Source organism: Myxocyprinus asiaticus, chromosome 14 (genome assembly GCF_019703515.2).
Source record: "Myxocyprinus asiaticus isolate MX2 ecotype Aquarium Trade chromosome 14, UBuf_Myxa_2, whole genome shotgun sequence".
Taxonomy (NCBI): Eukaryota; Metazoa; Chordata; class Actinopteri; order Cypriniformes; family Catostomidae; genus Myxocyprinus; species Myxocyprinus asiaticus.
Genome location: NC_059357.1, coordinates 35,837,109 through 35,849,752, shown reverse-complemented (window position 1 = coordinate 35,849,752; position 12,644 = coordinate 35,837,109).

Here is a 12,644-nt window from a genome sequence, read left to right as displayed (position 1 = left end):
GTTCCGGTTCAGAAGTTCCGCAGCCTCCTTTATAAAAGGTTATTGGTTAGAACAAAATAAAAGAACGGTTAATAACGTTCTTTTTAAAATGACAGTACTCTGCACTAAGGGGCGGGTGAAATACTTATTGCAGTGTTGCCAGATCTTGCAAGAAAAACAAGCAGCATGGTCTGGAAAAACAAGCCCAAAATAATCCACTTGCCTCTTCAAAATAAATGAAAATAAGCAATACATTTCTTTTCTGTGGTGGATTTATCACCATAGAAATCATAACAAGCAGTTAATTAACAGTTAAGTATAATTTTATTTACAGATCTGCTTCTGAGGCAAAACCCAGTAGCATCAAGTCTGTATTAATGCATCATATCTAACAATAATTCAGTGAAGACTTGGAAACAACTGAGAAAAGTACTTTTTACTGTACCTCTAATAATGTTTTCCTTGTTCCTGGATAGCTGTGCATGCATATGTAGTAATTATACATAGTTGTTAAAAAGGTCTTCTTTCACAGAATGCAACATCCACAACTGGCAATTATGCAGCAGTTTCTTTCAGTATCAAAGCACATTGTTTCATTTTTTCGGGCAACATGAAGTGGTGTAGTTCCAAAAATGTGCTGTGATTAACCCTTTGGCCTTTAGTTTCATAAAAAAATTATTGGAACAAAATTAACCGGTTATAACCGGTTACCAGCATTTAAAAATAATGTTTTAATTCCAGAACAATTGAAAATCACTTTGTTCCGGTTATTGGTTACGTTCCAATAAAAATTTCGTTCATTTTCGGTTTTTGTTTTTGTTCCTGAACTGTTTTTAGTCTCTGGTTATTTTTTTGTATTATACCAATAATCATGAGTTTAGCTTGAATTAACTTTTGAGTATGGTGATATTTAATACGTTAAAAGTTAGTGATAAAGGACACATGATATTATATGTTGATTTATGTCAGCTCTGTGTGAAAATGTGTAGGTGTGTATGTTTTAGAAAAGAAAGTGTATATGAAGGGAAAAGAAGGTGACAGGATTCTCGCAAAGCTCAGAGGGGTTCCAACATCAGACAAACAAGGTGACAAACAACATGATTTACTGCCCTAATGACTGCTGGTGAACAGAAAACATGGTTTCACACAAACCCTCAGCACCTGGGTGCACAGTTAACTGTGGAGGTCATTTCTCTAGTTTTCTGATTAGTTAAACATCCCATTGATGTGGTATTTCCAAATGAGTACTTCCATGTTTAGGCTATCAAAGACTCTGATGATATACTACACTGATGCGTATCAACCGTCGCCACATGTTTGAGTACTATTGTGATGTCATGCTTTGTAGTCCAGTCAGCTTTTATTGTTGTAGCTTTTTTCTATTCTTTGTGTGAATTGAATGGTACTGTATGTTTGCCTTTGTTGTAAATGAAAGTGGTATGGGAAATCTACCTTGTGAAAATGGACCACCCTGTGGAGAGCAAAGCTGAACGTCCCTGTTTTCCTCTCTTCACCCACTTAACCCCCAACCCTAGGCAACCCAGGGGAGGTTGCTGATAACTGTGCACTGATACATAAGAAAAATAAATGTTCTGCACAGCCATAACAATAATTGGTGTAATACTGTGAAAAAGAGGGATTGAAAGACTGAAATACTGCATTAGAAATTATGAAGAGAAATGATCAAGAGGAGCAGAATAGCTTCCATCCTGTTAAATAATTTTGTTTGATTATGATCAGCTATTAAGATCTGTATTGTTTTGAAGGTGTCTTTATATGGCCTCTATAATGACAATTAGAGTTAACACCCATTTGCTAGTGGGTATCTGGGTATTTAAGACCAACTCTACGAAGAGCATATTGAACATACTGGATTAGTTTTCAGAAATGGGTGTCTCATCAACTTCAGACACTTTTTCTTCTGTGAATTTCTAGAAAGTAAAACCGTTTTTCACACTCATTTTTTATTTAATTTTTTGTCTACTAACAATTGTGGCTTGTGAGTGTTTCCAGCTGTTGCAGAGCAGTTCGCAATCATTAAGCCATATCGGGAATTTATGACAAGCGATTAACTAATGATCAGCTGTTTATGATGATGATATTGTGTTGATGAAATATGACAATGTTTACTTTTAATCGTTTATATTGTAATACGTTGTATATTATTGTAGGAGTGCACATTTCATTTCCCTTATCTTGAATGAGCAGCTGGAAGCAGTGAAGTGCATACATTTCAAAATAATGTGCTTTGGTGTATTTCAGCCTTAAAGCCTTTAAATTTCCAAGCTATGTATCAAATCTCAAATCCCGCCAATTGGTGTTTTGGTTGCACCATAAACTGCATCTGGAATTTAATTCAGTTTGGAATCTTGTAGCCTCTGTCTGGCCCTCCCCATCACAGGAATGAAAGACTAAGAACATTTAATATAGGCTACCAATTTTAAAAACGATTGGCAGGTTAATTGCCTTTCTTTCAACACATTATCGTATCAGCAAAATCCTATATTGGTCGACCTCTAATTTGTATTAATTTATGTAATGCTACATAAACCAATTTTAATTTGATATAATTTATATGAGGTATTTTAAATTACTACCCTGTTTTACTGATAAGCAAAGTTAAGGCCATGTTGAGTCTGTGATACATGATTTATTTTGAGATTGGTTTGTTTTGGTATGGGGATATGGTATTCATTTTATTTGTTCAAGTCTTGAAAAAGGTCTTAAAATGTCTTAAATTTAATTGTAAAAACTCTGCAGCAACCTGAAAGTTAAAACATAATATCTGTACATAAAAGGCATTTCTCCACAGCAACGTAATTTCCCTTCAGCGTTTGTGTAAATGACAAACATGGGATCCGAGGAAGTCTTCGCTATTTTATTCTCTGTTGCTTCGGTTTATTTCCAAATATTCCAGAGTTGTTGCTGTGTTTGTTTCCTTAACTTTCAATCATGAACTGCAGTGGAATTGCACTGCAATAGTGGTGATTCCCTCTTATGTCAAACTCTGGGATTCCTCAATATACTTGAGTACATATACGATGAGGTAAGGGACAGTAGTCAATATTTTTAATTGATGTGGATAAATAGGTATATTTTATAGTCTATGTGCTTTTCCCTTTTTCCACTTTACTCCAAGAAATGTTGAATTCTTTCCACTGTGTTGACTTGCTGATATGATGTATGGCTCCATCCTATGATGTTATTTATCCGGCCTGTTCAGTGCACATGCACACTCTTCAAAATCCTGTAAAAATGCTGCTAATGTGCTTACATGGCCAAATAAGCTACCACTTTCTCTTAATCCTTTAAACGGCGTAAGGAAAATGTGTTCTCGTTTACATGACATTTCAACACGTCGCTTTCTGCAAACACCCTGGAATAAACCATTTTCTTAAGTGCATGTAAACGTGGTCAGCGAGAGGATGTGTGTGAACTGTTTGTGCTAGCATACTACATGGCCTTTAAGTCCTATAGCAAGCTATGAGGACTGAATAGACAATAATGATTTTACCACCCCAGTGCAGTGTGATTTATGTGGGAAAACTCCACTGAGCGCCTGCAGAGAGTGTGGAGAGGATTAGAGCCCCCACCACAAAACTCGTCACGGCCAATCAGCAACGCAGACCCCCTACTGAGAAACGTCATGGCCAATCAGAGAGTTGCTTTAGTGACCACTGTCTTTATTACCTTGTGGTGAGCTTGTGTGTTCTCTCCATGATCAAAGTTTGGAGATATCACTGCCTAGTTTTTAAAATTTATATTTCCTTGGCCGATGTGGAGAAGCTGTAGTAATGGTTTAGAGATGTCAATTTATGGTTGTCAGATATCCTCCAAACAGTAATATCAGCATTTGCTGCCTGTAGCCAGTTCCTGGTCTTTCCTCCATGGTCAAAAATTCTCAGCTTCTATGTACTGTTCTTTGTATTATAAGAAATCAGTCCAGTAGTCGTTCTGGTGGGATTGGAAAACAATGTTCATCTCCCAGTTAAACCTCTGCCTTTCCCAAGAAGATAAATATAAAGTCACAAAATATGAAGATTTCTGTTCTGCTTTCTGAGCACTGTTTTTCTCCCTTATTCTGAGAAAGACCACAGACACCATAACATTGTTATATTTGCTCATGTTGATGCCAAAATAGTGGAGTTTTAAATTGTCTTTTTGTGTTTCTCCCCACAAAATAAATGTGTGGATAAAGTTCCATTACGCATTCATTTAATGTAGGAATAGTGAATCATAATGTGCTATTTAAAGCTCAAAGTTTGTGAAATAAATCATTTTTTATTATGACTTAAAGCACAGCAAGAGTTTCTAGGCGAGCAATCTCCTCAGTTTGACTCCTCTTTTACCATATTTGCCCATTTTTTCTCTCTAAATTCGCTCTCTCTCTCACATACACACACTACACACAGAGGTTGTTATCCTAGACAAATAAGTGAGGGATAGATCATTGCCTGCATTGTGAGACAAGGTGTTTGATTTTCACACCAGACCACTAAACGATTATTAAGTTCTGTGAAACTCTGGGCTGTTACAGTGTCTGTAGATGTGTGGGAGCGAAGGAGTGTTTATGTTTAGGGATCAAGGGTTCATTTATTCTTTGGCGCATTTCCCATGCACTCAATCTCATGTTCTGCTCTTTCTCCTTCTTGATTGTACTGGATTTAGGCAAAAGTGGTTTGTGACCAGTTGGTGGGTTTAATTGCTGGTCTCGAGGGTACAAACCCAAAATCTTACAGCCATGGGAAACTACACAACTCTGTGGGTCCCTATGCCATCTCTCTACTGACAGAGTGCAAACTGCTCAGTCCCTTTTAACAAGTCATCATCCCATTAAAGTTTGTCCACAGTGTACTTTACTGATGCCTGTGTTTATTTGCAGGAACCAGTTGAGTGTGGCTTAGTGTCAGGAAATTTTTCGGATGAACATTGGACGAGAGCCAGCTGGTCAAATTCCAAATGCCATTGCTGTGTTTTCGTGTGAAATAACTGCATAAGTCCACTATGGACAGCTGCAGGACAGTGCCCCCTCCACTGCGGCCTCCTCCCTAGGGCTGTAAATCTGACTCGAGGACAGGAGGAACTGGCTTTTGTTGAAAAGGACTCCTGAGAGGGTCCTAAGGTTTAGTGCATAGGGTCATAGGGGCTGCGCTAAAGGCCTTGGAGCTGAAGCTCAAATACCTATACCCACTGATAACCCATCGTATGCCTGAGGCTACACTGTTGCTCGTCTTTCTGCTCTTCCCTCCAGAGGTTGAATTACTAAATCACACCTACAAGTACTCAGGGCTGCTGGGTTTGTGCTGCTGTGCTTAGGGTGATCTCTGCAAGGCCGTCTGTCTGTACAGAGACTGATGGAATGTCTGGTCATTTAAGGAAGTCGTCACATCATTTGACTAATCCGACAAATAATCGCTAAACAAATAAATGATGGAATGTCTCGTTCCCTTTGCACTGGTTAAAAGATCTTTGAAGAGTGTTAAGAATTTTATTTTCAATTACAATTTTGGCTTCCAATGATTATGAAAACAAGATAATCCTGATAAAAAAATTTGTGTGCCGCATTCCGTTTCACAATGAAACATCCCAGAATTATATCTTTAAAGCATCCTTTATTAAAGTTCAAATAATAAAGAAGCAGGTTATGAAAATAAACTCTGAAACTGGCATTTTTCTGTGCGGTCAGTACCGCGTCTATGAGTTGCGTGAAGTGACCGAAGAGATTTAATCTTCTCCCGGCTGATGCACACTCTGGCGCGGGAACGCTCGTCACTCGTGCGTGTTTGTGGCAGCTAGATTATAACGTGATGGCTCGCGACGTAGTGAATCATAATATATGTGTCACGTTCACTGTGTGTATCTTATCTTGAAGAAAATCGATGATACGTGGCTCTATTAAGAAGAGAAAGTTTGTTTTTTGTGAGTAAAGATGGATCAAAGTGAATATAAATGTGAGAGAGTCTTAGCCCATTACACTGGAATAAAATACGTTTTTGATTAGTCTTTTTTGGCTTGTTTTCCAAAATAATATCTAAAACTCCTTAAAACAACATACTTTTACTTTAGGAGCTATACTGCAGACTGTTATCGGAGAATGTTGAATACAATATTTAATCAGGGCTTGACATTAATGCTTGTCTGGTACAAGTGGATTTTTTAAGGGGTAAGTGACAAGCAGACTGATTAAAACATCAATAACGAAAAAATAACCAGCTATATTTGTGATAGCTTAGGCCTGTGTCACTTATTAGAAAGTTATATTCTTATTCTGCTGTTGAAAATAATCCAGAGCACATCATTTTATAATTTTCTAGTGATGGTAATAGCTGCGCCCTGTTTGATTGACAGGCGGCATGTGTGTGTGCTGAACATGCGCGTGTTCCGAAAACGCTCGCGCTAATGCGCGCCTGAACAGTCAAATACATTTCAAAATTACGCCAAAATGCCCATCTTGGTGAGGTATTCACGTAAACACAGAGAGTGATGTCTAAAGTGAACGTAAACGGTGGAGAAAAAAGCAAATTTGTGTTAAATTGTCGGACTTTTAATTATAAATGTAAGCTAAATGGACCTGCTGCCATCTAGTGTGTCATTATAATAATCAAACAATCATTACAAGAAAACCTCTAACTGCTCTTGACTGGGTAAATTTAGTAGCTTTAAAAAGTATTAATGTATTATAATTATACAATGAAAACCAGTAGTTTTATGATGCATTTCATTCTGAATGTTTATTTGAGTACTTGTTTAAAAACCTTTAAAGCTGTTAAACAAAAGCACAGAATTTTCTTAATTTGTTCTATTATTTTTAATCTATTTCTATTCATTGCTGTTTTTTATGGTTATTTTATTACTGACTCTTTACTAGTCTTGAATAATTACTTAAGAACCATTCTTCCATAATTAACATATTAGTTAGTGTTATTATTTGTTGTGGTTTTGAAGCTGGTATTGAGAATCGTCAAATTTCACTACAGACTACTAAAATTTTGGTATTGTGATAATGTATAGCCTTTATTGTACATGGTAGATCTTGCTGCAATAACATGATGAAAACGTAGATCTCATTCCATAGAAGTGTGAGCATCCCTGCTGTAAATGATGGCGATGGAGGCTTTCCTTTTTGTGACTACCATATGTAACAAAATAATTATCATATAACAATAGCCTCCTCCCCTACCCAGTGCAGTTTACATTTCAAGTTCAAGGAAATCCACTGTTAAAAAGACAAGTTTTTTTTTTTTTTTAAATGTTCAATAAATGCATAATGTTTCCAAAGTCATTGAGTAATTGTGTTAAAAAATAGTGATCACATTATTGACCAAAATAATTGTGATTATGATTTATGCCATAATCAAGCAGCCCTATGTTCAACCTAAAATTCAGAAAGAGACATTGAGAAAAATTACTGAATTACAACTTCAATTGATCCTACATTTGCCTCTGAAAAAGAGAAGAAAAAGAATTTGAGGCAACCCTAGGCCTCTGTAAGACTTTGTCCCTCCTGAGTCAATTGTTCCTCAAGCCTGGTGTCAACCCTGCACCATCAATCACCCTCTTTCAGAGGAGGGGAGACAGGGTGGGGACACGCCCCTCAGGAAAGGGGGTGGTAGTTCTCATGCCCTCCCTGCCTCGCACAGCCCCACATCCCCACAGTCGCAACTCCGACAGCTGGTCTGGTCATTAGGGGTAGGCTGGGACCTGTGGGCCCCCGAACAGCAACGACAGCTGCCTGCCCACTGTCCCCCGGCACCCACACAGACTTGTTCAGCCCCACTCCAGACTATGATATGTATTATATCTCTAATCTATTGTCATTTCTTTTTAACTTCCTTGGGGAGGCAAGAGCTTATGTACTTAACTTACTTAAGTCACTTACAGATGCCTCTTTAGTATAGAAAATTCTATTTGTATGCTTGCATATGCACATTTTGTAGTGGTCAACCAGATTATTCATTAAGTGCAACAGGTACCGGTTGCCACTAGTCTTATTGCTGTTTATTTGTACTATGTTGTTAATTGTAATATATAGTAGGGATGTGCCCGAAGCCGAATACCTTATTCGCAAAGGCACGAATAATGACTTCAAAATGAATAACGGATTCATCCGAATAATAGAAACAATATTCGTTTGACTGATTATCTATGAAGCACAAGGATAAAGCGACATTTTAAGGAAACATATCCAAAATTACAACGAATTCATGAATCTGTGTAGCCAATATTTCTAAAGTGTAATCCTTATGAATGAAAATGCGCACAGTGTGATTTCAAATCGGATGGGCGCAGTCTCGACTCTGTTTGCGGTCTCTGTAAATTGTGTGCGTCTGGAGCTTATCAAGTGTGACATCATATACACTTTCCACTTCTTGAAATGTCTGTTAATGTATCACACGATTCACATGTATATGGGATAATAGGAAACCTAGAATTAGTCTTAAAATTCTTAAGTTGTCAAAAAGGCTTGGAGAACTAGAATTCCCAAATTTAATACATTATTATAAAGCTGCCCAAATTTAACATATATTGATTTGGATGAACGGAGAATCTAAAGTGAAATGGAGGAAGATGGAAATTTATCAAATGAGGGAACCTATTAGTATATCCCTGTTCCTACCCAAACAAAGCAACAAATTTAAATCAATTGATAATATTCGTATTAATAGTACTTTTAGAATTTGGTTAGAAAAAAGAAAAATAGTACAATTAAGAAAGATATAGTTAATTTACAAGAAATTGCTAAAGATCCTGATTTCATGCCAAATAGATTAGATAGTACATTTAAGTTTTGGGCAGATAGAGGTCTGAAAAGATATCACCAACTTTTCACTGATAAAGGAATGGATACCTTTTCAAACCTAGCAAAAAAGTCTGAGCTTCCAAATTCACATTTATTTCATTATTATTATTATTATTATTATTTTCTTTTCTCCCCAATTTGGAATGCCCAATTCCCAATGTGCTCTTTAGTCCTTGTGGTGGCGTAGTGACTTGACTCAATCTGGGTGGCGGAGGACAAATCTCAGTTGCCTCCGCGTCTGAGACCGTCAATCTGCGCATCTTATCACGTGGCTTGTTGAGCGCGTTACCATGGAGACCTAGCGTGTGTGGAGGCTTCACGCTATTCTCCGCAGCATCCACGCACAACTCACCACGCGCCCCACCTAGAGCGAGAACCACAATATAGTGACCACGAGGAGGTTAACCCAACGTGACTCTACCCACCCTAGCAACCAGACCAATTGGTTGCTTAGGAAGCCTGACTGGAGTCACTCATCATGCCTTGGATTCAAACTTGCGACTCCAGGTGTGGTAGTCAGCGTCTTTACTTGCTGAGCTACCCAGGTCTCCTACATTTATTTAATTATTTAAGTAAGAAGATATTTATTAACTGAAGTTAAAGTAAAAGAAATAAAAAATTAAATGCATCCATTAATAAATTATATAATTGATACATACAATATAACTAATACAATAAAAATGTTAAGAATTTTAAAGAGTGCACTTGAAAGAGATATACAGGACACTCTGAATAAAATTATATGTAGGTGGGAGGATGAATTACAAATAAAAATTAGTCTGGGAAGAAATATCATATAATACATGACATACTACTCAATCCAGTGTTTGGATGGAAAATGCTTGGACGATAAAAATGAGATTTTTTGTTTATAACACCTGTTATTCAAAGTAAATACAATAGCATGGTAAAAGGGGATTGTTGGAGAAATTGTGGAGAAAAAAGGCTCATTACAGTCATATTCTATATGAGTGCCTCTAAATTGGCAACTTATTGGAATGAAGTGATTAGACAGGTTAATTTTGTAACGATGTGGTAAACGAAGAGAAGATGACGACAACGTGATGAACCCAAGTGCAGTTTTATTTTTCAAACGTGGACCCAAAACCCTAACTACAAACATAAACTAAACAAAAACAGGAACTTGAACAAAACAAACAGGAACTTGACTTGGCATAACAAAACAACAAAGTTACATACACAATACCTGACACTAGACAATGGCAAACATGAAGGCTTAAATACACAGACATGGGTAACAAGACAACCAATGAACAGACAGAACTAAAAACAAGATAACAAGACTAATTTACTAAACCAATGATAAACTAGAACTGATAACAAAAGTAATCAACCAATGAAAACAAGACACATGAACAGGGGGAAACACATGACAAGATCACATGAGGGAACAGGAAATCACATGACAAGACACCACATGACCAGAACAGGAACTAAACTAGAAAATAAAAGACATGAAAACAAGAGCAAAACACATAAACGTGACAAATTTATTATTTAGCTGCACAATAGAAATACATCCAGAAAACCTTATTTGGGTAAAATGCCATTGTCCTTAAGAAATAAAACTGAAGAAAATATATTTAGGGTAATCAGAATAGCAGCTTTGAAACAAAATACTGACTTAAACCAGTAACCTTACAATTTCAAAGTTGGAGAGAAATGATTTAGCAAATATACCAAATGGAGGAAGTTACATTTAAAATTAATAATAAAAATCTGGAATGTGAACATAAACGGGAATTGCTTAAAAATATTATAAATTAATTTTGATAGATTGTTTCCTTCAGATTCTTGATTTTTCAACAATAAAATATGAACAGTTAAAATATGAGGTATGATGTCCTATCTCATTTAATATTTAAAAAAAAGGTGATGCCTTAAATTTCCACTATATTTGAAATAAAATATATCATGTAAATGAATGAATTACACATGTTATTTATAGAATATGTTGTGAATGGATATTTGATATGGTTATTCAAAATAACATCGTGTTTTTTTATTTCTCTTTCTTGATATACAATTTGTACATTGCCTTTAGTAAAACAAAAATGCAAAAATAAAAAAACAAGTGAGTAAAAAATAAATAAAAAGTGAGCACTTGGAATACTGTATGCAAAAAATTGGAATGCAATAAGACATATTTGTTCTTTTTATAAAAGACGTATTTTGTGTACTGCTTATATTTCTTATTGCTTATATTATTATAACTTAAAATACTGCATGTTCATCTCGAGTCCATGAAAGAAAGAAGGGGTTTGGGTGGCATTCACCCCTTTCCATAGCAATCTTGAGTTTTTAATATTTTAAAAACGATTATTTTTTGCAGCTATCATATTAATCCATCTTACTGGCTGTTTTATAGATTACCTAATATATTTTGTTTATATTTTCAAAGATATTTTTTGCTATGGCTATAAAGAGGGTAAATGAAAAGCAATTACATTTTTAATAAAATATAACACTCTATCATCTGAAAATCTACATTTAGATTCACAAATAAATAATTGATCATGAAGAGTAGATTTTGTGGATTTCTAAGATTTTATTTGTAAAGTGTGCTTTAAGAGACACGGGGGAGTGACTTGATTGTGTCAGAGATGTCATTTTACACACAGCTGATTGGATCAGCATCTGTTAGTGATCTGTAATCCAGAACGAAACCTGCTATGGAGCAGATTAGCCGTGTAGTGTATATTGCTATGGTGATGAACACCGCTATAAACCAACCAACTTTCATGGTACCTAAAAGATGAGGTTAAGGCAAACTAAACTAAAAATTACCTGGCTAGCCACCGAAACTGGCTTCATGGTACAGGCCTCTGGTGTTCCTGATAAAGTGTTCAGTGAGTGTGCATATACAGTGTAGGTCAATAGGGTCCTACACATCCAAGCTCCAAAAGGACTTATAGGCAGCATAAAGGTAATCAATATGACACATGTGGTTTAATCCATGTCTTCCCAAGCGATACGATCGGTTTTGGGTGAGAACAGACAAAAATGTAACTCCTTTTTCACAAAATGTTGCCTTCTTAAGTCTCCTTGGTGATCATGATTTCAAGCTCTATTTAACTTCCTCGCACTTGACGCATGCGCTCTACCCATGTACACGCGTTGTACACATGCTCTGCATGCTTCAGGAATAGTTCGCCCAAAAATGAATGTAGTAACTTACTCACCCTCATGTCATTCCAAACCTGTATAACTGACTTTTTTATGCAGAGCACAGAAGAGATTTTAATGAATATTCGGGTCTCTTATTTTTAATACAATGGCATGCGAAAAATTTGCACTAGACTAAAAAACGTAATGTCTTATGTGAACTAGTGTGAACGAGCTTCTCTCATAGCGTTTAGGAATGCGCAACAGACGTCAGTGTTTTCACTGAAAAATACCTTACATTTCAGGTTGATTCTCATATGTCTATCAGTATAACTCATGAACTGAATGACTATTTTATGATATTTTTGGTTCCCTTTTAAAGCTTCAAAGTGATTCACTATCAATTGCCACTATTGTGTTCTGAATGAAAAGAAAGTCACACAGGTTTTGCTTGATACAAGGGTGAGGAAATTATGACAGAATTTTCATTTTTGGGTGAACTATCCTTGTAAATAAATACACTTTTTCATCAGGCAATTTCCTAATAAAAAGTTTAGGTTAATGACGCACCTATCTGTCTATCATGATTTATTGTGTGCTTTGTCTGTATACAACATACATTCACATTAATCTACCTGCATTACCATTTATCATAGCCTTGTGTGATTGCCCACAAAAAGTTATGGAAAGGTAATAGAAAATGAAAATCTCTGTTTGACTCCAAGCACTTGCACAGATT